General features: G+C 41.1%; 2 pseudogenes; both read right to left on the minus strand.

Moving 5' to 3' along the window:
• LOC149127927 (ribose-5-phosphate isomerase-like) overlaps positions 1–27707 on the minus strand; it is a 423712-nt pseudogene that overhangs the window by 40960 nt on the left and 355045 nt on the right.
• On the minus strand, positions 24763–26618 carry LOC149127928 (dolichyl-diphosphooligosaccharide--protein glycosyltransferase subunit MAGT1-like; annotated as a pseudogene).

The following is a 27707-nucleotide window of genomic DNA, read 5'->3' on the forward strand; positions in this document are numbered from 1 at the left end:
CTACATATTAGCCACTTAAAATAACATTTGGCACCCTAACTAAGCAGTGGTTGAGTCAGTGTTGCAGCTCACAGGCCCTTGCTGCATGGCTACCTCTGTTCCCATTACTTAAGTAGAAACCTGCATATGGTTTCACTTCTTAAGAATACCATGTGCTATGCTGATCAAAAAAAAGGTTCACATTTCCTTGGTTTTCCTCTTCTCATTTCTAATCTAGCGTGATGAAAAAGTCAGTGATTTCTTTTTGCCTATATTAAAGATGACAAGTGTTTGATTCTACCAGAATTAATTTGCAACTGAAAGGAAACATTTCTTGGAACCTTTCATTATTACAGTTTAAACTTTCTTTTAAAACATAACTTTCTATAAGTTAAAATTAGCATCTTCATAGATACTAGCTAAGTCACTTAATCAAATATTAACATCAAAACATGATATGAGGAAGTTGAAAATTTATTTATGTTTCTTATTTTGCTGTAGAGCTGCTGCTTCACTGCATAAAACAGCACCAGCAAATGCAGTATATTACAAAAATTACGATAGTATTGTTCTTTCTCTGGTGCTGTACAACTAACAAAAACTTGTGCATTCCCAGTTACTTCCAATGGAAAGATCATTACATATTTTGACCCCAACCCAGGGATGAGTATAAGCAAGTTACAATATTACATAATGCTTAAGATAAGAATGTTATCCTTGAATTACATTATTTGTAAAACTAGTTTTTACCACAGATAACTTCATGTATTCTGAATACCAGTGCCTAGGGCCTAGTATAAAAATCACAAGGTACTGTGAAAAAGATGCATATTGAGTTTATCTGCAATCATTACAAAGTTAGGGTATATTTTCTTCCAGTAGCAGAGTTGAAAGTAGTATTTCTTCCATCAAGATTGCTTAAAGTTGCAGAAGCAAGATTATGACCCTAGAATCCTGACAGAAGAGGCAAAGCAGCTTCAGAGAGCAGTGATGAGGATGAGCTGTCTTTGAGCCAGGTGATTAAATCCCTCTGATTTTTGCTGATGTTGGTTATAATCTAGCTGGTCCAGCTGTTACCTCTGTGCAAGCCTTGGCTGAGAATTTCCTGAGGAAGATCTGGACCTCACAGAGCACAGCCAGCAACTTTTAAAATAGTATGAATGGAGGCACAATCTTGATAATACAGAACTTTGCTCTTGCCAATAAAACCATTGCAGTACCCCCTGACCACCCAAGGCAGTCCCTGGGTCCAGCACCCACCAGGAGTCAGCTGAGTATCAGAGGCAAGAAAAAGGAGGTAACATCCACACAGGTGACAAACAAGGGTCTATTTTCCTTCCTGCTTACCAAGCTGTCCTGAAGCTCCTTGTCAGAAATGCAGTGAGGCTTAGCCTCTGACAACCAGTCTTCAAATGGGGTGATAGTGTTGTGGGGAAAATATCTCGTCTGAATCCCGAGTGCCCCTGTCCAGGTCACAGTCCCCCAAAAGCTTGGAAAAACAAAGGGTCAGCAGGCCAGTGTCCTTCCATCAGGGAACCCCAAAACCAAAGACCTTGGAGCTCAGACAATAGTGAGAAGAGCAGAAACAGTTCTTCATGGAGGCAAGGGGCATCTGAAGGGCCCTGATGGCTAACTCAGCCCCCAGGTTGGGTTCAAACCCCACTGGGAGGGGGTAAATTACAGAGAATAACCCTGGACTTACCCTGGCCTGTTCTCTGGAGTCGAAGGCAACTCCCAGGTCAGACATCAACCTTCCAGTTACCTCTACTCTGGCCACTAGCTTCCCTAAATATCAAGAAGCAGACACAGTGCCAACAAGCAGGGATCATGTTTCCTGATGCAAGTTGAGAAGAGGCCACATAAAACACCATACCTCCAAAGCCCAAGAAATTGGCCATGGACCTCCAAACACAACCCTCCAAGTCAACAGTTCCCACCATCTCCTGAGACAATCTGGCGCATGAGTGAAAGTGAAACCAGATGCACACCTTGGTGGTGAAGGTCCTGATGGCACTGCTGAAGCAGTAAAGAAGGAAGGCATGGACATCGCCAAGATCAGAAAGAATCATCACAGGAGCTGCAAAGCAGAAGCTTTGAGGTCTTGTTGGCAACTAGGGCCCCAGGAGCAAGCAGAAACAGAAGCTGATTGCTGGGGAGGTAGAGATGGTGCTGATTCCCAAGAGCATGCCTCTAGGACTTCCAAGGGGAAATAAAAAGAGTGCAAGTGGCAATGGCAAAGAAAAAAGGAAACAGGTCTAAGAATCTAATCTAAGAAGGAAAGACAAAGGACAGGACAAAATGGAAAAGAAGAAAGCAAAATGAAACCCTTATCCAAAGACCCCAAGTCATCATCCAGAATAAGGAGATGGCAGACAAGTAGGTGTTGTGCCATAGGTGCACAACCATGTGGTGGCCATCCTCATGTCTATGGGCTGGAACTACATTTTTAAAATCCTGTGTCTCATAACAAAGTCTGGCCAGCTTCAGGAGCTCCATGCTGGGCAAGCTAGGGAGCCATAGGGGAGGCTGGTCCTGTGTTACTTTTCCTAACACAGTATGTTTTGTATTGATGTGCTCAGTGTGTGTGTGTGTGTGTGTGTGTGCATGTGTGTGTTTACTCATTAAAGCCAACATGCCCAATGACCTCAGGACTTCCCATCACCCTGCTTTGCAGAAATAGCAAAACCAGCCTGCAGCTCATCCTGCTCTACTTTGTCTCTGATTGATCCTCAAGCTTTCTCCTTTTTTTCAGTTTTATGTTGTTCTTTTTAAGAATTTGGAAAAATCATTAAAAGAAAAAATCATTCAGTAACTTGTTTTACTGAATATTAGAGCTCAACAACACATCACACTGTAGGATCAGTTGCTTGCTTTCATGATCATGTGGCTGACGGGAACCTGTGACTTGCTGCCAATGCCCAGAATTGCCAAAGGGAGCATCATAGCATAGATTACAAGCCTAAGGAAAAATCACAATTAAACCTGTAAATATGACTTCTATTAAATATGTATCATTTTTGCACCATCAAAAGTGGAAAATACCTAACTGAACCCTCATTAGATAGGAACCATCTATATTACATTTTTCATCTCTTTCCAAACTAGCTAGCTTGCTTGCTTGCGTTCCTTCCTTCCTTCCTTCCTTCCTTCCTTCCTTCCTTCCTTCCTTCCTTTCTCTCTTTCTCTCTCTCTCTCTTTCTCTCTCTCTCTTTCTCTTTCTCTGTCTCTCTCTCTCTCTTTCTCTCTTTCTTTCATTTGATAGGTAGAGTTAGACCGTGAGAGAGAGAGACAGAGAGAAAGGTCTTCTCTCCGCTAGTTCACTCCCCAAATGGCCACCACTGCTGGAGCTGTGCCTGTCTGAAGCCAGGAACCAGGTGCCCCCTCCTGGTCTCCCATGTGGGTGCAGGGGCCCAAGCACTTGGGCCATCCTCCACTGCCCTCCCAGACCACAACAGAGAACTGGACTGGAAGAGGAGCAACTGAGACTAGAACCTGGCGCCCACATGGGATGCTGGCACTGCAAGCGGAGGATCAACCAAGTGAGCCATGGTGCTGGCCCCCCAAACTTCTTTTTCTAAAGACTTATTTATTCATTTGAAAGTCAGTTATACTGGGGTTGAGGAGATATCTTTCATCTGCTGGTTCACTCCCCAGAAGACTGCAATGGCCAGCACTGGGCCATGGAAAATGTGTATTATACAAAAAAAGTATACATGGATTTCAAGTTTTCGCACAAACAAGATCTATTTGCAGGAACTCCAGCCATTTTACAGGTATGTAAACTGTAGTTGATGTACTGTGATTATCTGGGAATATAAAGAATTATTCTCTAATGGATGAAGCAATAATTTACTAATCAGAACCAATGTGTATCAGGCACAGGAATGGAAATACTTGTAGCCCTTAGGCACATGGGAGTGGAAACACTGGGAGGTGGACAGGGTCTGCACATACAAGGTTTAGAAAGAGAGGAGGAGATCAATAGGCTGTAGATAAATCCATGCTAGAGAAAATTATAGCCTGATTATATTAGAATGAAACACTAAAAATCAATCAGCACAACTTCTCAACAATTAAAAAGAAAAACACATGGTGGGCACTGTGGCGCAGCAGGTTAATCCTCCACCTATGGCACCAGCATCCCATATGGGCACCAGTTCTAGTCCTGGCTACTCCTCTTCCAATCCAGCTCTTTGCTATGGCCTGGGGTAGCAGTAGAAGATGGCCCGAGTGCTTGAGGTCCTGCACCCACATGGGAAGCTGGGAAGAAGCTCCTGGCTCCTGGCTTCAGATCGGCACAGATCCGGCCATTGCGGCCATTTGTGGAGTGAACCAATGGAAGGAAGACCCTTCTCTCTGTCTCTTCCTCTCACTGTCTGTAACTCTATCTCTCAAATAAATAAATAAAATCTTTAAAAAAAAGAAAAACAGGAAAGTATATAAAATAAAAGCAGGCAAAATGATATAGTAGATATAAAATTTGTTTTCACTCTTCTTAATAGTCATAAGATTAACCCTACAGTAAGTAAAGAGTTTAACAAATAGTATGAGGAAGAAATGTTCCTCAACAGTAGAGATAAGGGCTGTAAATAATCAATGAAGATTAAAATGTCAATTTCACTCCTATATATTACATTTTAGATGCTCTATTATATACCACAAATTAGGGAAAACATATGATATTTGTCTTTTTGGGGCTGGCTTATTTCACATTGAGATGATGGTTTCTAGTTGCATCCATTTTTTTGCAATAGACAAAATTTCATTATTTTCACTGTGACTAGTATTCCATAGTGTATTTATGTCATAATATGAAATGCTATTTAAAAATATCACAAAGGATATACACATTATTGTTAACAAAATTAATAAACTATGAGTAAAAGTAATTAAGGTAACACAGGGAAGAGTAACACTAATATCCAGTTTCAGGTATTAAAACAATTCTTTACAGAGTATATAGCATTGTCAAGATGCTAGAAAAATTTTGTAAAACTCTTATGAGTACAAATTTTACTAGAGATCAAAATCCACACCCTTTAAAAATCAAATTTCCAAAACACAAATATAAATGTTCAAAATCCAATATAACAAATGTAAAATAGGAAAACTCCAAATTAAACCAAGAAAGCTGAATCATAATTTGAAGACTACCAACCAATAAAAGTTACAGGAGTAAAACTTCAATTATAGAAACAAAATATTCCAAACAATTTAAGGAATAAAAAAAAGCCTATGTTTCCCAGATGTACCGAAGTATAAATAAGCAGAGAATATTTTCAAATGTCTTTTAGAAAGCCAGCATTACATTGATAATGATGCAGATAGACCAGAACCTGAAATATGAATTAAGTATAAGTCTCTCCTTCTTAAACAGAGGCATATATCTTTAGTATTTTTATAATAAATAAAATCAAATATGAAAATATAATGAATAACAAGTGCCACATAAGAAAAAAATGAAAAAGGTGGTTAACATTTCTAAACCAGCACTGTCTAGTTTCCAGGTAGGTGAAAAACTTGAAAACTTGAGAGAAACACATGATCATTGAGATTAAATGTTAAGAAGCTTTTAGAAATTAGCATGTAATTAAAAATCTGCTAGCGGCATAGCAAAAACTCAATGGCTTTCTTATTTGGATTAATATTGTTTAAAAGGATTCTATAACAAACAACACAATTAATACGGGATCATTGATAGCTTTTTCCCTGTAAGTAAACCCAGACCAGGATGCGTCCACTGTCTCCAGCTTCTTACTGGGGAGTAGTCAAGGGAAGGGGAAAGAGCAAAAAGAAAAATAAGGAGTAAAGATCAATTTCTAAACAATAAATTGCCAATAAATTGGAGATATTTATTTAGAGAGGATCCATAAAATCTAAAAACAAATAGAATTGAAAACTGATTTTAATGAGATTGTGAGAAAGATCAATATTTTTAAAACCTACTAGATTACCATGTACCAGCAAAAAAACAAATGAAAAATATTAAAGGTCAGTAGGCAGAGTGGAAAACAAATATTGACAGAAGAAAAGAAAAAAAAAGAATTAAATCATGTGATGTCTTTAAGAATTCTTCAAATCAACATTAAAAAGTATTACAAAAGACCCAACAGAAAAATGAGCAGAAATATGAGGAAAAAGAAAGGCCCAGACATGAAGCATGTTACCACAAGCTCCAGGCAGGACCCGCCAGGGAGAAGGATGGGGTGACACTCGGCGACCCTAGTGAGTAGCAGGAGCGCAGAGGTGAGAGGCCCTCCTGCTGATCCCATCCAGCACAACCTGAGGTTCCAGGTCCATGCTATGGGGGAATGCTGATCAGCTGCATCTTCTGTGAAGCTGCCTGCGCTCAAGGCCATGCAAGCTGTCTGTTCAGGCATGGTGACGTCCACGAAAAGTCATCACGTGGGGTCTTGACATCACAATCTTTCAGTTATGAGGTGGAGCGTGGAGAGGGAGAGGTCTCTGCTGCCGCGAGGCTCCCGAGGCTCGCAAGGGAAGTCGGACTCTGCTGCTCTCCACCTCTGCTCAACCGAGAGGCTGGATATCTAGGAAGCTGAGAGCCGACATGGTGAGTGTGTGGACCGCAGTGTACAGAGGAGGAAGGCGGAGCCAAAGGTCAGGAGGGTAAGTGCCTCCAGAATCTGTGGGCGCCATATTGGCGCTGGTACAGGGCCTCTCTCAGTCCCCTCGGATCCATGGGTTGGGGGCTGGACTGGCACCTGCTACCCCCATGCCCTGCTCCTTCCCTGCTAACGAGACTTCTCAGCCCCCGGAGCCATAGATGAGTAGCTGTGTGGCAGCCGCTCCGCGTCACCCCAGATGTTGCTGTGAGGACGGGGTACTCACTAGGGAGAATGCGGGCTCTGGGTATGGGGTTCATGTGGAGCAGGAGCTGTCATTTATGCGGCCCTCCGTTCCTCCTTCCTTCCCCATGGGAACCTGGTTCCCACTAGTTTTCTAAACCCGTTGGCTGCAGGGTCTCTTCCAGGATGCTGACTTCTTCGCATAGTTTTTTCTAGGGGGTATCACTTTAGTTTTCTTAACAATAACACAGCAACATTGATTGGGTAAGGAAACAACAAAAGTTTTATTTATCCAGGTTTTAGAAGGGCAGGAGGACCCTGTAATTTGGGAATTATCATCTTAACCCTTACAGGCTCCCCTGACAGGCTGCCATCTGTATTTTCACTTTCAAAATAGAAATTTTGGCTGCTCAAATTTATGTGTGTTTTTTAAAAAAATATTTCTGTTCCATGAAAGCCTTCCCAATCCTGAAGGTATGTCTAGTTTACTAAGTTATTTTGGATTTATATTTTAATAAAGGAGTCAGTTTCTTTTTGCTTGCTTTAATTTTTCAAGATTGACGGAGTATGATTGACAAAATTTGTGTATATTCAAGGTATGCAACCTGATGTTTTGATATGTGAGGGGGCTTTAAAAGTTATGCACAATTTATATTATCTTTAATCACATTTTTTCATAAACTTTTTGGAGTCCTCTTGTACATATACATTATGAAATGATTAGCAATTAACAATCTAACACATCCATCACCTTACATCGTTGTGTTTTTAAAAGAATACCTAAGACATTTGCAAGTACTGAGTATATAACAGTGTAATCATGTAGTTATTGTGTTGAATATTAAGATCTTGAGTTAATTTTATCTCATACCTGCAAATGTGTGTTCAGCTAGCATTTTCCCATTTCCTTCACTCTCAGCCTCGACAACCACCATTCTGTTCTGTGATTAAGTGTGACTTTCTTATATTCCACATATGAGTGAGATTGTGTGGCATTTATCTTTCTGTGCCTTATTTCAAATAGCCTAATGTACACATTCATATTTTTGGATCCGTATTTTGACAAAATGGCAGGATTTCCTTTTTAAGGTTGACTGTGATTCCTGTGTGTGTGTGTCACATTTTCTTTATTCATCTGTTGACAATGTTGTTTTTTCTATATCTTGTTCTTGTAGCTAATGCTGACATGAATGTGTAGATAGAGGTGTCTATTTGAGATACTGATTTGATTTCATTTGGATACATATGCAGTAGTGAGATTGTTTTGTCATATGTTCTATATTTAATTGTGATTGAAGAACTACATAGTGTTTTCTGTATTGATGTACCAATTTACATTCCCACCAACAATTTATTCCCTTTTTTCCAAATCCAACAACCCTTTTTTCCACATCTGGTCCAATGCTATCTTTACTTTTGGATAATAGTCATTTTAACATATATGATGTGATAACCATTATGGTCTCTTTTTTTTTAACAGGCAGAGTGGACAGTGAGAGAGAGAGAGAGACAGAGAGAGAGGTCTTCCTTTTGCTGTTGGTTCACCCTCCAATGGCCGCCATGGCCAGCACACCACAATGATCCGTTGGCAGGAGCCAGGTGCTTCTCCTGGTCTCCCATGGGGTGCAGGGCCCAAGGACTTGGGCCATCCTCCACTGCACTCCCTGGCCACAGCAGAGAGCTGGCCTGGAAGAGGGGCAACCAGGACAGAATCCGGTGCCCTGACTGGGACTAGAACCTGGTGTGCCAGTGCCACAAGGCAGAGGATTAGCTTAGTGAGCCATGGTGCCGGCCACCATTATGGTCTTGATTAGCATTGTAGTCTTGATTAGCAGTTGTTGAGCCCCTTTTCAGTTATCTGATGGCTACTTGTATATCTTCAGCAGAAAAGCTGAACAATCCTTTATGTTTTTTATTGTAATATTTTGAGTTGCTGTGTTCATTGTATTACTCCCTTAATCAGACTGAGGTTTTCCAAAATTTTCTTCTATTTCTTGTTTTATCTGTTCAGTTTTTCCTGTAGTATGCAGAATGTTTTTTAGATTTTTTGTAGTCTAATCTTTGCTTTTGTCACCTGTGCTTTTAGTGTCACATCTAAACAGTCATTGTTGAGAATAATGTCAATGAATCTGCTTCTATTTGTAAGGAATTTTAAATTCTCAGGTCTTCTTTGTATGTCTTCAATTCATTTTAAGTTGAAATTCATGACTGGTGTAATATATATCAATTTTTGTCATGTGGATGTTCAATTTGCCTCTACTTCAGATGTGGTCACTGAGCACTGAGTGGCCACTTGGTAACTGTGGTGTCACTTGCTGGACTCAACACCCACCATGATATGCCTCTAGCTGGGCAGGAAGCAGGCAGAAACTGTCAGACTCCAGTTTTTCCCTAATCTGCCTGTCCCCCAGACCCATTCTACTATGCTCTGCTTCTCTTCCCTGACTGCATGAAGAGACCTCAGAAGTGAGCATGCACAGAGACACATGTGAAGCAGTGTGGAATGCTGGGGAGAAGCAGGGACTATCTAGTAAAGGGGCTGGACTCAGAAGGCTCTGTCTCATTTCTCTGAAAGCCTTGGATATATGGAAGCTCTTCATAAATTCATAGAGGGATCCACATTTGTCATTGTGTTACAACTGTGCTTAGTATGCCCACATCCCATATTGGAGTGTTTCCAATTACAGCTTTCTGCTAATATGCACTTTTAGAGGGAGTGATGGCTGAAGTATGTGGGTCCCTGTAACCCACATGAAAGACTCATATCATCTGGGAAGCACAACTGATGGAGTCCTCAGTGCAGAGTGGTTGGGCATAAGGTATTACTTTGCTGCAGTGTGTATTCGTGAACATAGCAAATTCCATCATGAACTTTTTTTTTTTTTTTTGACAGGCAGAGTGGACAGAGAGAGAGAGAGACAGAGAGAAAGGTCTTCCTTTGCTGTTGGTTCACCCTCCAATGGCTGCCACGGCCGGCGCACCGCGCTGATCCGATGGCAGGAGCCAGATACTTATCCTGGTCTCCCATGGGGTGCAGGGCCCAAGCACTTGGGCCATCCTCCATTGCACTCCGGGGCCACAGCAGAGAGCTGGCCTGGAAGAGGGGCAACCAGGACAGAATCCGGTGCCCCGACCGGGACTAGAACCTGGTGTGCTGGAGCCTCAAGGCGGAGGATTAGCCTAGTGAGCTGTGGCGCTGGCCCATCATGAACTTCTTTATGTCAAACAATGATGCCTAAGTAGAGGCATTTAGGCATTTTTCAATTAGTCTATGCAGCTGCCATCCATCCCCACAGGAAAGGGGCACAACTGGAATACTCCCAGTCTTACCACATGGATGCAGGAGGTTTTTTTAAACTTTGAAAATTCATTTTACTCACATTAAAGTTACAGAGATCTCTCATCCACTCTTCTTTATCCAACTGTTCACAGTATCTGGGACTGAGTGAGGTTGTGATGTGAAAGCATCAGTTTTTTATTTTAAGATTTATTTTATTTATTATTTGAAAGTCAGAGTTATACAGAGAGAGAAGGAGAGGCAGAGAGAGAGGTCTTCCATCCACTGGTTCACTCCCCAATTGGCCGCAATGGCCGGAGCTGTGCTGATCCAAAGCCAGGAGCCAGGAGCTTCTTCTGGGTCTCCCATGTGGGTGTAGGGGCCCAAGGACTTGGGCCATCTTTTACTGCTTTCCCAGGCCATAGCAGAGAGCTGGATAGGAAGTGAAGCAGCCGGCTCTCAAACAGGCGCCATATGGGATGCTGGCGTTTCAGGCCAGGGCATAAACCCGCTGCACCACAGTGCCAACCCTGAAAACATCAGGTTTTGTGATGTGGAGATCCCAGAATTCAGTATGGTTGATAGGGACCTAAGTAATTTGAGCTATCATCTGCTGCCTCCTAAGGTGCACTTTAGTAGGAAGCTGCACTGGAAGTGGAGTGGGTCTCAGATGAGGATGTGGGTCTCAGAAGAGCCATATTACATGCAGTTCCCAATGCTCACCCCTCTATATTTTAAGAGGACTCCTACCACAGTCCAAACCAACTCTCCTGGCACTGATAACCATAGTCCCTGAAGTTGAGCTGTGCATATCCTTACCCCCTAGAAAATACCCAAACATGACCACCAATGGAGTGTGCACAGCAGCAGCTTCATACTGTGCTTTCTTGCCACTCAAAACTATGCAGCTAGCATTGTGCCACAAGGAGCTGTTCTCCCTGAAATCTCTTCATCCATTTTTCCATAAGCTGGTACACAATCTGGCCATCCACATCAAAGTTATCATTAATGGATGCTGTTTTGAAGGGGGATCCCAAGTTGGCTCATTTCAGGTAAACCTCATGTGTTGCTCCAGACACTCCTTGATACTGATGTGGCTCCCTTGGCACAGTAGTTCATACACCCCACAAGCTCCCCTGCAGGTGTCAGTCACTTATTTACTAGACTCATAGTCTAGATAATTGTGGCCTTATTGGGAACTCAATCAGGCATCACTGCATCAGCGGCTTGTTCTGTGGCTTGCTGCCAACATGAATTTATCAGGAAAAATATACTGTCCTTATTTTGCTACATGCCGGTAGTGTTGGCTCTTGATGGTCTTCCTCTCAGTCCCCTCCTAGATATTATCTCTGTGTCACTCATAGTTCTGTTCTCCTGAGTGGCTACTATTCCTAAAGACTGGCTGAAGTTCAAAGTCTTGCTTTTATCTCAAATTGGTAATTTATCTCTTTTTCTTAAGGGGAATTGTAATCCCAGGTCTTCTTGTGAGTTCAGTTGAGGCTTCTGTTGTGACTGCATCATGGCTCAGCTTCTCATTTGCTGATCTTGCTTTTTGCTCCAAGCAGCCTTTTCCAATAAATCTCCTGAAAACTGCTGTGTCAAAGTCTTTCTTATCCAAGGGGAGATAGTTAGAAGAATCTCAAACTCTTTTTAGCTACCCAATAAATTGTTGTTATTCCTTTCTTTGTTATTTGAAATTCAGAGAGAGAGAGAGAGAGAGAGAGAGATGGGTTGATTCCATATTTACTCCCCAAATGGCTGCAATGGACAGTGCTAGGCCAGGCTGAAGCCAGGAGCAATGAACTTCATTTGGGTCTCCCATGTGAGTTCAGGGGCCCAAGCACTTGGCTATCTTCTGCTGCTTTCCCAGGATCATTAAAAGGGAGGTAGATCAGAAGTGGAGCAGCCAGAACATGAACCATTGTGCATATTGGATGCCTGCACTGCATATGGCAGCTTAACATGCTGTGCCACAATGTCAGCCACCGTTGTAACTCTTTAGAGAGTAAAATAACTAATTTCAAGAGATTTCCTAACATGTTTCCCACACACACTCTCTCTCTCTCTCTCTCTCTCTCTCACACACACACACACACACATGGAATTAAAATTTATAGTTGAATCATGAGTAGAAAGATAAATTTATATCACATTCTAAGTAAGAAAAATGGCTAGGATTGACTTTTAAAATGTCATTTTATTAAAGTGTGTTCTAATTGGCCTACTCCAGCAAAAACAGAACCTTGTTCTTTACTGATTGATTGATTCTCTTGGATATTATAATTTTTTGTCTCTGTATGTATTAATCTCAAACTGGTGAAAGTGTTGACAGTTTATATTCCTGTAGATTAGAAGTAAACCTGGAAAAAGCCAATGTATTATGAATTTATAATCTTAGACATTAATGCAGCAGAGGTTAAGACCTTATTAACCTGCAGAAAGTCAATGACTTTTTAAATGAATTTTTAAAGATTTATTTATTTGAAAGACAGAGTTACAAAGAGGCAGAGGCAGAGAGAGAGAGAGAGACAGAGAGACAGAGAGACAGAGAGACAGAGGGGTCTTCCATCTGATGGTTCACTCCTCAATGGCCACAATGGCTGGAGCTGAACTCATCTGAAGCCAAGAGCCAGGAACTTTATCCTGGTCTCCCACATGAGTGAAGGGGCCCAAACTTGGGCCATGTTCTACTGCTTTCCCAGGCCATAGCAGAGAGCTGGATTGAAAGTGGACCAGCCAGGACTTGAACTGATTCCTATATGGGATGCCAGCCCTGCAGGCAGTGGCTTTACCCTCTATGCCACAGCACTGGCCCAGTCAATGACTCTCACATCTAAGTTAGTAATTAGGCATTTTTTTTTCCTATTATAAGTCCAAGTTTCTTATATACATGTTGAATTTGCATTTTTCTCTTTTCTGTTTACTTTCTTAATGCATTAAATAGAATTTTGTCATATGCTCACTATTATGTGAGAAGGGCATTTTCAACAGTGGTTCTGCATGAGAAAGTGTAGTAAATATTGGTTTCTGAAGGTCAGCATTGTGATGGGATGGTGCCCAAAGCTTTATGGAGGCAATTGGAAAAGACAAGTTAACACTCTGAAGTTAGCCAAGCTCTAAAATACTAAGGCCAAAAATAAAGTTAATCATCCACCTGTGGTGCTGGCATCCCATATGGGCACTGGGTTCTAGTCCTGATTGCTCCTCTTCCAGTCCAGCTCTCTGCTGTGGCCTGGGAAGGCAGTGGAGGATAACCCAAGTGCATGGGCTCCTGCACCCGCATAGGAGACCAGGAGGAAGCACCTGGCTCCTGGCTTTGGATAGGTGCAGCGCTGGCCATGGTGGCCATTTGGGAAGTGAACCAATGGAAGAAAGACCTTTCTTTCTATCTCTCTCTTTTATTGTCTAACTGTATCTGTCAAATAAATTTAAAAAAATATACTTCAAAAAAATATAAAATGCATGATGGCTTTTGTACTTAAAATATGTTCAGAGTCTTTCATGGCAGTTAATTGACATTAACTGTTATTTTGTACCCTTGGAACTATATGATGGAATATTTTCTTTTCATATTTCAAAGTTAATATCAAGATTCTCTTTTTTATTTTGTTTAAGGAATACAACTTCATGCATTTAATACATACAGATTTGGGAACATGATGGTTTTGTCTGTGATTCATTATAATCATATTGTAATCAATTGGCATTGATTGTAACATGGTGCTGTGAAAATAATAGAATCACTGCCATTCAAGTTTTATTGATTGTGGGCTTGGGGAGATTCCAAAAGGGAGGAAAGAATAAGTTGAAACTCTACTGATTTTTTTTTTAATTGGAGCATTGTGTAGCATAAAACCACTGCCCCTCAAGCATTCTTCAGCCACACACCTAGTTCTACCAAATTCTTCTTTTAACATGTTCTATGATTCCATTTATACAGAAAAGGCAAATATATATGGAGAGATAGCAGATTATGACTTACATGGATCTGGGCTGGGGTGAAATTGAAGAAAGACTTCAAAAATGCTTGTGGGAACTTTTTGGAGTGATGGAGATTTCCTAAAGCTGGATTGTGGTGATGGTTTCCCACCTGTATACATTTACAAAAAGTCATGGAACATTACTGGTAGAATGCATGATTATTTTATGTATAAGCTATACATAAACTTTTTTAACTTTCTAAAAGTATGATATTTTTACCTTTAACAGAAGAGAGAATAATTAATGTTTTAATTTTATCTAGACAAGTAGTATAAAATATCAAAACATTATATAATATACATCTAACAATAATATCTAACCATAATAACTAATAACATTTTTTCTGTCTGTATGTTAATTTGTCTGATCCAACCAGCCTATGAAGCAAGTACAATAATTGTTTTCATTTTCCAGATGAAAGGCACTAACATAGTTTTATATTTTGCCTAAGGTAAAACACATCATAGTTGGTAGAGATAGAATTCGTATCCTAACAATCTCTAAAGTCTGGCTGGCAATATCGGGTAGGATGATGCCATGGATATGTCATGTGTTCTTCCACCTTAGAGCTTTTACTCATGCTGTTTCCTTTGGAAGAACACATTTACATCCCTTTCTTCCTGTGATAACTTTTACTCATTTTGAAGTAGAGCTTCACTGTCTGTTTTCTGGAGGCATTTTTATACCCTGTTTGTATAGGACAGCTTCTCATCATGCAGTGCCCTTGCACCTGAACTCTGCCTTTCAAAGCAGCTATTGCTGTATGCAATACGTCTTCAATTTCTTGATGCAGGCACTAACTGCTATAAACTTTCCTCTTAACACTGCTTTTGCTGTATTCCATATTTTGAAATGCCTTGCTTTGTTTCTAGGGATTTTTTGATGTCTCTTTTGATTTCAGTCTCCATTTGTATATTTTTTTGAGTTAGTTAATTTCCAACTTCATTCCTTTGAGTTCAGAAAAGACACATAGTATGATTTCAGCTTTTTTTTTTTTTCAATTTGTTGAGACTTGCTTTATGGCCTAGCACATGGTATATCCTAGAAAAATTCCATGCACTGATGAAAAGAATGTGTTCTGCAGCTGTGTGATTAAATGTTCTGTAGATATTAATTAGATCCTTTTGGTCATAGTGTGGATTAGCTCTGTTGTTTCTCTGTTGATTTTTTTGTCTAGTTGGTTTGTCCACTCATGAAAGTGGGGTGTTGAAGTCCATCATTATTATTGTTTTGGAGACTATGTCTCCCTTTATGTACATTAACATTTATTTTAAATATCCAGTGCCCTAGCATTGGGTGCACATATCTTCACTATATTCACATCTTCCTGTTGAATTGATTCCTTAATCATTGCATAATGCCATCCTTTGTCTCTTATAACACTTTTTGTGTTAACCTTGTCTGTATTAAGATGGCTACTCCTTTTCTTTGGCATTTTAGTGTGGAATAACTTTTTCCATCATTTCACTTTCAGTCTGTGTATATCTTTGTTGATGAGGTTTGTTTTTTTGTACAGAGCCAATAGATGGGTCCTTTTTAAAATTGATTCAATCAGGCTGTGTATTTAATTTTAGAATTTAGGCCATTTACATTCATGATTATTATCAATAGGTATCAGTTTGTTCTTGCCATTTCCCATAAATATTCCTATTATTTGATTTGGATTTCTATTATACTTTTACTAAATTTTCTGCCTTTACATTCTTTCTTGATGTGGCTATCTTTCTGTGTTTCTGTATGTAGCACATCCTTAAGTATCATTTGTGAAGCTGTTTGCTGACAAACTCTGTTTGCTTTGAAAGGTCTTTACTTCACCTTCATTCATAAATGAGAGCTTTGCAGTGTACAGTATTCTAGATTGACAGTTGACAGGTTTTTTTTTTTTTTTTAAGTACTTGGACTATCTCTCCATGATCTCCTAGGCTATAGATTTTCTGAGGAGAAATCAGCTGTAAATCTAATTGTAGATCCTTTCAAGGTAATCTAGTGTTTTTCTTTTGCACACTTTAGGACATTTTCCTCATGTTTTACTTTTGAAAATTTACATTGTGTTACAATATTTTCTGATAATTGCTTTCAGGAGTTCTTTGTGCTTCCTGTACTTGGATGTCCCCACCTTTCTCCAATTTAGGGGATTTTTCTGCTATTATTTTGACTGAATAGGCCTTCTAATCAATTCTCTCATTCCACACCTTCAGCAACTCCTCAGACATATGTTTGGTTGATTGATAGCCTCCCATAAGTTTCAGACATTATTTTCAGTTTTTCTATTTTTTTTCTATTTTTTCTGAGCTTTTTATAAGGCTTTGTCGTCAAGCTCAGATTTTCATCCTTCTGCCTCAATAAGTTTTTAAGACTTTCCACTATATTTTTTGTTTGACATATCAAATTCTTCATTTCTAGTATTTTCAGTTTGATTTCTCTTCAGTATCTCTATATGATACCATAATTGGTCACCATGTCATGTATGGATTTAACTAAAATATTTGATTCTCTGTGTTGTAAGTAATCTTGTGATCTTATGAATTCCTTTTCAGGCAATTCATCACCCTCTTCATTTTCACATTCTAATAGTGAAACGTTGTATGTGTCATGTTGTCTTCCTTGTTCATGCTTCTTGTATTTCAACATTTATTTTTAGGCATTTGTGGAAACACTTGTTGGTTTCCTCCTCTTAAGGCTTTTATCTTTGAAATATGCCTCTTGATTTAGTGGAATGTCTGCTCCTTCACATATACAAAGTGTGCTGGGTGGGGTCATGGGGTTTTAGCCAGTGCTTGAGAATGGGACAAGAGCTCAGAGTGTCTCCCAAATTAGGGTTGGTGGATTTCCTGTACTGTCAGGAGGGAGAGAGTTGTGATCATGTTGGCTGGTGTTATCACAGTCTCAACCCCTCTCTGCCAAAGTTAACAAACTGCCCAGGATGAGCCCTCAGTGTCTTTGTACCCCACCCATGCAGGTGCTTGAACTGCAAAAAGGAATGTGGGCTCCTCAGTGTGAGTGCAGGACCTCTGTGATGGCCCACTCCAAGCACTCAGGGAACTCTAAGCCTCTGAAGCCAGATATAGTGATTGCCCAAAGACCTTGCCATGCCCCACACCCTATTGCACAATCACAAAATTCCCAAAGTCACAGGGTGCATGGCTCCCACAGTTGCATAGAGCAGGGGATCCACTCTCAGCCCTATGAGCCTCTCCCATCCATGGAGAGAGCCACAGTACTCCTAAAGCTAGCCACATGCCTAATAGAATTTGATTGGTGCTCTGCCTTGGCACATTGAGTCCAGGCACCTTGATAGAATGAGGGGACGGGAGCATTTTACAATCTTAAGTGGGTGCCCCACCCACAGCATCCCTCCAGGCCACAGTGAAATTCAGTGGGGACCACAAATTTATTCTTCCTATAAAATCCAGCAGGTACATATGGGCTGCAACAGTCTCTATTCACTTTATTAGGATGGTGCCACTTCCCTGATAGTTACTGGACACCCTGTGGGGTGATCTAAGGAAAGCAATATGCTCTCCTTTCATGGGATTTGGTTGTCATCCCCCCTCCCTCTCACTAGTGCTCCAGTCCAAAATCAGGTCAGTGGGGTCTGTGAGGTTCTCTCTAAGGCAGTATATCAGTGATATGGACTGCCACAGTTCCCCTCACCTTGCTTTTAGAAATGGTGTCTCTGCTCCCCAGCCCACTGGCTGTAGGAGTCATTGGCAATGTCCTGCTCCCTGCTGTGTGATTGTACCACCTCTGCTGCTCCATGGGGTCTCTCTTCTTTCTGTAGAATTTCCAGAGCAAACTTCTTTGTAACTGTCCCCTGGGAACGCGATTCCTCCCTTTTTATTCCCATGGTCTAAATCAGCACAGCTTTTTCCTATTCAGCCACCTTGCATCTTCTGTTTTCTTCCTCTAATCACAATGGTTTGGGACATTTCCTGGATAGATGAAAGATTTGTGTTTTCCACAATAACTAGTTTTAGGCATTTTTGAGCCTACAACTTTGTGTTTAGGTACTGTTTAATATTTTTTGTAGAATATTAAAATTTAGGTTGGGTGACTTAGAAATTAAAAGGTGGAAGTTGTAGATTCCAAATCCATAGAGATCTAATTTTCTTATGTTAAAATCTGTAGCTCAGAGATACCATATAGAGATCTTCAATCTCTGCTGAAAAATTATAAACTTCCTTCAACTTAGATGGAAAATGAGGTTAAGGATCACATGGAAGAATATTGAATAGTTTTCTGGGGTTGGCATTGTGGTATATAGCAGATTAAGCTTCCACCCATTTTGCTAGCATACCCGATGGGCAGAGGTCCAAGTTCCAATTGCTCAATTTCCTACCCAGATCCCTGCTAATGGTCTCGGAAAAGCAGCAAAAAATGGTCCAAGTATTTGGCCCTTGTCACCCATATGGGAGATCTGGAGAAACTTCCTGGCTTCAGGCTGGTCCAGTGCTGATGTTGCAGTCATTTGGGGAGTGAACCAGTAGATGGAAAAATCAGTATCTCTCTCTCTCTGTGTCTCTCTCTAACTCTGACTTTGAAATAAACAAATAAATCTTTTTAAACAAATGCATGTTCTTTTCCTACTGCCCAAGCATATGGAATACATTTAGGGAGAGTGGTCAAAATTGTTATTCTTAATCTACCTTGAAGAAAATGAGGAAGAAATATTGTGTTATCAGCCTGGCTTAATTAAAGGTCTGCATACTTGTAATGACTCTTTTGGGGGTTATATCAACAAGTATATTGTCTGTTGCCCAGTGGGAAGTTTTGAAAGTAGGCTACGAGCAAACTTGTTATGATCTCTTCCAACTTATCCACTATTTCTGGAACTTACTGTGTAGGAGTCCAAGAGACAATCAGGAAAAAGCAGAGGGCTGGGCACTTGCTGAGTTCTCTGACTACTTGGTAATTACTAATGTTCACAGACTCCTCTATTGTTTTCATTTGATTCTATTCCATCTTTCCATAAGTTTGGGGTGTGGGGTGGGGATTACTGTTTCTCTTGCTCAACTTTGTAAATTCCATTTCTGGATGGTGTTTGCAGAGGCCAATGAACAGAACTGAGGACACTTGCCTTTTAATGGTGATTTTTAAAAAAGATTTATTTATTTATTTGAAAGTCAGAGTTACGCAGAGAGAGAGAGAGAGAAAGGAAGAGAGAGAGCTCTTCCATTCACTGTTTCACCCCCCCCCCAATTGGCTGCAATGGCCAGAGCTGTGCCAATCCAAAGCCAGGAGCCTCTTCTGGAGCCTCAAGGGGTGCAGGGCCCAAGGACTTGGGCCATCCTCTACTGATTTCCCAGGCCACAACAGAGAGCTGGATCAGAAGTGGAGCAGCCAGGACTAAAACTGGCACCCATAGGGGATGCTGGCACGGTAGGTGGCAGCTTTACCCACTATGCCACAGTGCCAGCCCCTTAATAAAGATTTAATGAAGCTTTCAGATACTGCTTTTATTCAGTCCTCTTCCTTGGTCAAGTGCCTTTTTCTTTAGTGTCTCAATTGTGATAAGACTCACCATATTTTCCTATCACTACATTCCTTTCTCTGGTTCACTGATGATGGCCTTGCTCCTCTATGTGGTGAGACAGGTAAAAGAGTCTGAGAATCTGGTTCTCCTGAACAATCTGATATGTCTGCAGGTCCAAATTCAAAGGTGGCCAATTCTTAATGCAGTGTTCTTGTCATGAAACAATCTGCAGAGATCCAATTAGAAGTTAAATGAATGATAAAATATCTGATGTTTCCTTGAGAGCACCCCTTTGGTAGGCATTGGTAAATTATTTCTCCACCACCTGCTCAAGCATAGTTGCTTCCAAACAAGCAAAGAAGAAATACCTTAGGAGCTGTGTTAAGTGCAGACTCCTGTGCGTACTTGGTGCATCACAAGATCCACCTGATTCTGATCCAGGTACTTCTCAGATACTACTATATAGGGAAGGTCCCATTGCCTTTTAGGGAGCCACAAATAACCCACAAACCATCACTCAATTAAATTTGAGACTCTTTTATGATATTTTTGATAAGCTGCCTAGAAATAGAAATTCTCTTATACCGAAAATATCTCACATCACCCAAAGTGATCCCAGTGTTCTTCCTTTTTATTACTGGTCATTTTCTCACTATGATGCTCTGTCTCCCCCTTCTCTTTGCTCACTATTCATCATATTTGCTTTGCTAAGGCATCGCCTCTTAATTCCTATCTTTGCATATGAGGTCAGGCTTGGCTATCTGCCTTTCCTGATTCAGTCCCTCCTTTCTGATTTGAATTTTATCAGGTCTCACCTTACAAAGTCTGAAAGTATGCGTTTTTTTTCAGATGCAGGACTTAGTCTTTTCACAGGTGTAATTCCTTGGCAGGTGCAAATCCATCTACCTATGTACAACCCCAAGTTTATGTAGTCCTCTGCAAGTGTAAATAATTTTTTTCTTGAAAGTATAGAGAAGTAATAGTAAAATTTGAGCTGTAATTTGATTTAATATCTTGCTGTAAAGTGAAGGGATTCCACTGAGAATCTCATGAACCTCATTTTCTTACACCCTTGTTTCAGTTTATGTATTGGTCTCTGCCTGCTTGAAAATTATCCAAATATGGGGCTGGTGCTGTGGTGTAGTGGGTAAAGCTGCTGCCTGCTGTGCCACCATCCTATATGGATGCTGCTCCTATTCCCATCCAGTTCTCTGCTATGGCCTGGGAAAGCAGTACAAGATGGCTCAAGTCCTTCAGCCCCTGCATCCACATGGGAGACCTGGAAGAAGCTCCTGGCTCCTGGCTTTAGATAGGTGCAGCTCTGGCCATTGCGGCCAACTGGGGAGTGAACCAGGGGATGGAAGACCTCTCTTTCTTTGCCTCACCCCTCCCTGTAACTCTGACTTTGAAGCAAATAAGTATATCTTTTTTAAAAAAAGAAATTATCCAAATATTGGTAGTGCCCAAACCCTAGGTATTTCTCCATAAATGGGAAGACTATTCCCGCCCTCTACCCTAAATAAGGGCTTGCATTTCTGTCCCTGAAGCAATATTTTCCTATAGTGCCCCCTTCTACTTCCCTGACTTTGTGAAGTGCCATCCTGTCTCTTTAGAGCAGAGTATTCTAATACAACAGAAATGGTTTTCAGATGTGCAAGGCTGACTCAGGCATTGTTCTCACTCCACAGGGAATTTTGAGCTCCATATTTTCTTTGTGTTTTTCTTCTTGCTGCAAGAAAGCAATCTCCCAGGCAAGCCTGCAACACTGATTCTATGCATCTCCTCATTCTTCATCTGGAAAATTGAGCCCAGGGTGACTGTACTGGAGTGTCAGCTTTTTCATTTATTTATATATTTTATTTGACAGAGTTAGAGAGAGAGAGAGAGAGAGAGATCTTCCTTCCATTGGTTCACTTCCCAAATGGCTGTTATAGCCGGAGCTACACTGATCCGAAGCCAGGAGCCAGGTGCGTCCTCCTGGGCTCCCATGTGGGTGCAGGGGCCCAAGAACTTGGGCCATCCTCCACTGCCTTCCCAGGCCACAGCAGAGAGCTGGACTGGAAGAGGAGCAACCGGGACTAGAACCTGGTGCCCATATGGGATGCCAGTGCCACAGGTGGAGAATTAACCAAGTGAGCCACAGCACCAGCCCCAGCTTTTTCATTTAAACATCATTTAAATTGCATGTTGTGCTTCGTTCATTCTCAGGATCCCTATAGCTACAATCAGTATCTATTGGGTTACTTTCAACATTGATCTCCAGTCTTCAGAGAGCTAAATTACAGCTCCTCTGTTTTAGATTCCTAGGAAGACCATAGCTCTTTATATGAAGTCTGGTGTGTTAAAACCTGGAATTAGGCTGGCACTGTGGCTCAACAGGCTAATCCTCCACCTAGCGGCACTGGCACACCAGGTTCTAGTCCCGGTCTGGGCACCGGATTCTGTCCTGGTTGCCCCTCTTCCAGGCCAGCTCTCTGCTATGGCCCGGGAGTGCAGTGGAGGATGGCCCAAGTGCTTGGGCCCTGCACCCCATGGGAGACCAGGAGAAGCACCTGGCTCCTGCCTTCGGATCAGCGCGGTGCGCTGGCCGCGGTGGCCATTGGAGGGTGAACCAACGGCAAAGGAAGACCTTTCTCTCTGTCTCTCTCTCACTGTCCACTCTGCCTGTCAAAACAAACAAACAAACCTGGAATTAATACATCATGAATCATTTGAAACACTACTGTCTGGATTTTCAGCTGTGAGATAAAAAGTACTTTGCAGGGCCAGCACTGTGGCCTAGTGGGTAAAGCCACCACCTGCTGTGCTGGCATCCCATATGGGCACCAGTTCAAGTCCCGGCTGCTCCATTTCTAATGAAGCTGTGGCCTGGGAAAATAGTAGATGATGGCCCAGGTCCTTGGGCCCCTGCACCCGCATGGGAGACCTGGAGGAAGCTCCTGGCTTCAGATCAGCATAGTGCTGGCTGTTGCAGTCATTTGGGGAGTGAACCAGTGGATAGAAGACTTATCTCTTCTGTCTCTGCCTCTCTGTAACTCTTTAAATAAATAAATAAATCTATCTTTAAAAAAAGTACTTTGTACACATGCTTTAATGGTTTCTGCCAAGTTGGTAATAAATAAACAGGGTTGCTTATCTTTGACAACATTGTGGAATCCGATTGCCCCAGCTCAAATTGCCATTTTTTTTTTGTCTGACAGAGGATGACCTCAATTTGCCTTTGAGGCACTTCTGTCCCATCAATTATACTTGCATCAGTGGGCTGAGTGTATCAGCCAGTGTTAACATTGTAACCAAAATATACTGTAAGGAACTATTAACTTAATTGGAAGACTGCAGTCTAAAATTCTTTTTTTTAATTTATACATTTCATAACTATGGGAAAGTTATATTTAGATGTCATAATAACCATGAAAACATTCTTCACAGAAATCTGGTTAGCAAATATGGTTATTTCCACAGACAGAAAGGCAAAACTAAAACAAAACCTCTTTATTTATTTATTTATTTATTTATTGATAGGCAGAGTGGACAGTGAGAGAGAGAGACAGAAAGGTTTTCCTTTGCCGTTGGTTCACCCTCCAGTGGCCGCTGTGGCCAGCCACTGTGGCCGGCGCACCATGCTGATCCGTTGGCAGAAGCCAGGTGCTTCTCCTGGTCTCCCATGGGGTGCAGGGCCCAAGCACTTGGGCCATCCTCCACTGCACTCCCTGGCCACAGCAGAGAGCTGGCCTGGAAGAGGGACAACTGGGGCAGAATCTGGCGCCCTGACCAGGGCTAGAACCCAGTGTGCCAGTGCCGCAAGTTGGAGGATTAGCCTATTGAGCCACAGCACTGGCCACAAAACCTCTTTAAATTCTTACTTTGTTTCTCCAGTTGGAGAAAGAAAATAAAGGCTAAAATAATAGCAAAAAAGAAGAACCTTCAAAAAACAGTTTGTACAGAGACAAAAACTCAGTATTTCATGATTTTCTTTCTTTTCCCATTCTAAGGGAATCCTTTTCCAAAACAGAACCGAATCTATTTTTCTCTTAGGTAAAAATCAAAGAAGTGAGACTCTCTAAATTTTCAGAAACATTTTAGATCATTCTATGAGTTACTGATTTTCACACTAAGCTATATATGTATTTATTAGGTGTGGGTGATCTTAAATAAAAGAAAATTAAGAACATGAAATGAATCAAAAATCTTTCCAAATACAAGGCAGCTAACACCACACTCATGCAAAAATCATAATCCTGTATTCAGAGGTACTTTGTAACATTTGCAGTTATCAGGAAGCATGGATAGAACTGTATTTCAGTAAGAAAGACACAGGAGGAGGGCTGAATAGTCTTTCTGAAGTCTAGATACAAACTCTGAAGAATGGTGGTTTGTTTTCAGAAGATCACACACCATATGTGATTTCTCCACCCCAAAGGAAATATAGATAAAGTATACACATCCCTGCAAAAATGGAAGAGCTAAGAACAGATTCCTGATGATGCAGTTATCCATAATAGGCATATGCCAGAACATCTGGTCAGGACTTTCTTTTCCCACCTTGGGATAAGACAATATAGAATCAAGTGACAAAAAGCTAGCTAAAGCAATTTTGAGCTTTGCTCTAATTAAAACAAAGAAAGTCCTGACCAGATGTTCTGGCATATGCCTATTATGGATAACTGCATCATCAGGAATCTGTTCTTAGCTCTTCCATTTTTGCAGGGATGTGTATACTTTATATAATGAGTACTCAAACAGTATATTTCACTTTGTGTTTCTATGGGGGTGCAAACTGTTGAAATCTTTACTTAATGTATACTAAACTGATCTTCTGTTAAAAAAAAAAAAGAAGAAATTAGCAATTCCCAACTTGACTCTCACTGGGATTAAACATGACAATAGGTCTGATCTGATTTCATCATCATTTAAAAAATCATCTATTATTTTTCACTTTATGTTTCTGTGTGGGAGCAAACTGTTGAAATCTTTACTTAATGTATGCTAAACTGATCTTCTGTATATAAAGAGAATCGAAAATGAATCTTGATGTGAATGGAAGGGGAGAGGGAGTGGGAGAGGGGAGGGTTGCGGGTGGGAGGAACGTTATGGGGGGGAAGCCATTGTAATCCATGGGCCGTACTTTGGAAATTTATATTCATTAAATAAAAGTTAAAAAAAAAACCAAAGTAGTAGTTTTTTTAAAAAAAAAACTTTTTTTAATGATATACTTAATTCTACTAAATTAAATATTCCATAAAGTACACTAGGAAGACAAGGTTAAAAGGAGAATAATTTCCAAATACTTGATTATTTTGACAGGAAATTTCTTGTTAAGGCACTACACATCTTTGGTTAAATGATTAACTATTTAAATCACTTGAAAAAAAGAGGTAATACAAAATGCACAGGTTTTATTCTTCTTTTCAAACACACACATTTCTCATTTTTAGTTTCTAGTATTCCAGTGTCTACATATCTCTGGATTCCTTTTAACTCATCAGAAAGCTGTATGGATACCCATGATATTTAGATCTGAAAATGGACAGCATCCAACTGAAGAATAACACAACCAATGCAATACCAGCTATGCACATTATCTTTTGCTTTCCAATATCCATGTCAGAAGTAGCAGCTTCACATAAAAGTACCATCCCTAAGGTAATCCCATCATTGAACAGAAGAACGATGTGTGTTTCAGCCACACACTGGGCTTGGCTGCTTCCATGGACATAATTCACATGTCCTATGTGAGGATTCTTATGAGCATATGGTGGTCCTCTTATATGGTTCCACATTTGACCAGATGTCATAGCAAGCACAAAACACAAAGCTTCAAAAGCCCATCCAGTTTTATTAAAGATAAATTCCATATTGCTTCTTCGAAGATACACAAGTCCACCAATAACAGCCAAAAGTAATCCCAACAAAAGGGGACCAGCATAATTTGGGGGTCTATTACTCTAATATTGACATCAGTTCTGTCTGCAATCCACCAGGCAATCTGCTCAGCTGAAAAACCACGCACCTGCAACTCATATGTATCGCCCCATTTGGGTTTCCCTGTTGCAGGAAAGTTGATGAAAGTTGGAGCCGAGTTCATGTTTAGCATTTGAAATACATCAGAACCTTCATCAAAATCTACCATGGCAAAAAAATATCCTGTTGGTAAATGCACTGGAATATCGCCAAGTTTGCCAGGATCTGGAATTCTTCATCAGCTTGTTTGCAAACAACACACTGTCTATGAAGTTGGAGAGCAGTGAACATGACAATAACGGAGTAATTTCTTGGTGGAGCTTTAACAAGATGACAAAACTTGTCTGCATTCATTCTTATTACAGGTCTTTTATTGGTCCATTCCATCAGCTGACTAACCTTTTCAGATAACACCATCTCCGTCTTTCTTTGGGCAGAATCCAAAGTGTGGGGAGCAACTCAGACTAGACTGTTACTGGAATTAAGACTTATTCTATGCATCTGCTCTCCCACAATATGGCGCTGGGAGAGGAGGAAACAGCTTCTACACAGCTGCCTCCAGTTCAACCAATAAACTGTAGGACCTGCTCCTGATTGGAGGAGAGCAGCGTACTCGGCGTGTGGGTAGCAGAGTTGGGATTGGTGGAAGAGGACTATAAAGGAGGAGAGAGACAACACGCACAGGGAACATCTATCTGAAGGAACACCTGAGCAGCCCCCAAGAGAGCCGGCCGGCAGTGTGCCGCTCCCCCGCGGAAGTGGGGAAAGTGGCACGGAGGTGGAAGGGTCGGTAGCCAACCCGGGAAGAACCAGCAGCAAACCCGGGAAGGGCCGAGCAGACAAAAGAACAGCGCAGGGTCCTGTGTCGTTCCTCCACGAAGACGGGGAGCGACATAATGGTGCCGTGACTCAGATATGTAGCCTAGGCAGGGTTTAGTGTCATTCCTCCATGAAGAGGGGGAGCGACATAATGGTGCCGTGACTCGGATAGGAAACCTAGGCAGGGTCTAGTGTCGTTCCTCCATGAAGACGGGGAGTGACACAAAGGAACCTCATAAATGAGCAGCAGTGCCACCAACATGGTTGCAGAGCCGCACCAGAACCACCGAGGCGCTGCCATGTTCACAGCTCTCCCTTTCACTAGCGAAAACTTTCCTCTGACTGGGACTGAAGGTGGGGCGTGAGAACTGCAGTCTAAAATTCTTAGGTCAATTATAACGCATTGATTGAGAGTCTTCAAGGAATAAGGTTCATAGTCAAAGACATCTCTACCTGTGTACTAAATGATTTTGCTCCCTCTTGAAGCAATCACAACAGTGCATAGGTGCTCTGAAATGCTGCCAGACTGTCCCAATGATGAGATCTGCCTATCATGTTTATTTTGATTTCTGTAGAGTGGATAAATCATATTACTTTCTCTCCAGAGGGAAGGGAATGACAGGGTCGGGGAAGAAGAGTGTTTTGGATGGTTTTGCGTTTAGCACACATGCCAGGATTTAATGTCCTTTTGTTGTAACAGTGTTTCCTCTCCTGCCAGCACACACCTATCAACATTTTTCACATTCTGGCCACACCAGTGTAAATGCTGCCTGCATTTGTGAAGTACCTGTCACAGAAAGGTAATTTAAATGTAGTACCTTCCCTGGTGGAAGTGTACTTATTCTGAGCATGGTCACTTACTGCCTGAGCACTTTCAATTGGTGTTCAGGAAGAATATTGCCTTCCCAGAGAGCCCATTTTTTCCAGTACAGTACTGAATAAACTCTTTACCCATAATATAGAGCATATTTATTTGGTGTGTGTCACTAAAAACTCAAATATATAGACAAACATAAATAAAGAGGAATATGCATGAAGCAATGGTCTAGGAATCAAGGAGCCTCAAAAACTGATTATTTCTAATTATGCAAACAATCCTCTTATCTAATGCAGTAGAGCCCTATCTGAGATAAGAGAGTCTAATGAGGGACAGTTGATAAGGATGTTCACTATATCCTGTCTCCGACCCTTGTGTGACATAAATCACTTGGTTTCTTTCAGCATCCACATCCCCATCTGTAGATTGGGTAATTGTGACCCCACCTTAGGGGGACTTCATAGATGTTGTTGTAGTCAAGCATGACAGTGAGTAGAAAAATTCTTTATAAACTGTGCAACCTGCAAATGTATTTATTCAGAAAGTAAGTGATTAGTGAACTGATTAATCTGTCAAACATTTGTTGAGTGCCTG

Source organism: Oryctolagus cuniculus, chromosome 2 (assembly GCF_051225735.1).
Source record: "Oryctolagus cuniculus isolate XC-2025 breed Fujian yellow rabbit chromosome 2, ASM5122573v1, whole genome shotgun sequence".
In the NCBI taxonomy this organism is placed as follows: Eukaryota; Metazoa; Chordata; class Mammalia; order Lagomorpha; family Leporidae; genus Oryctolagus; species Oryctolagus cuniculus.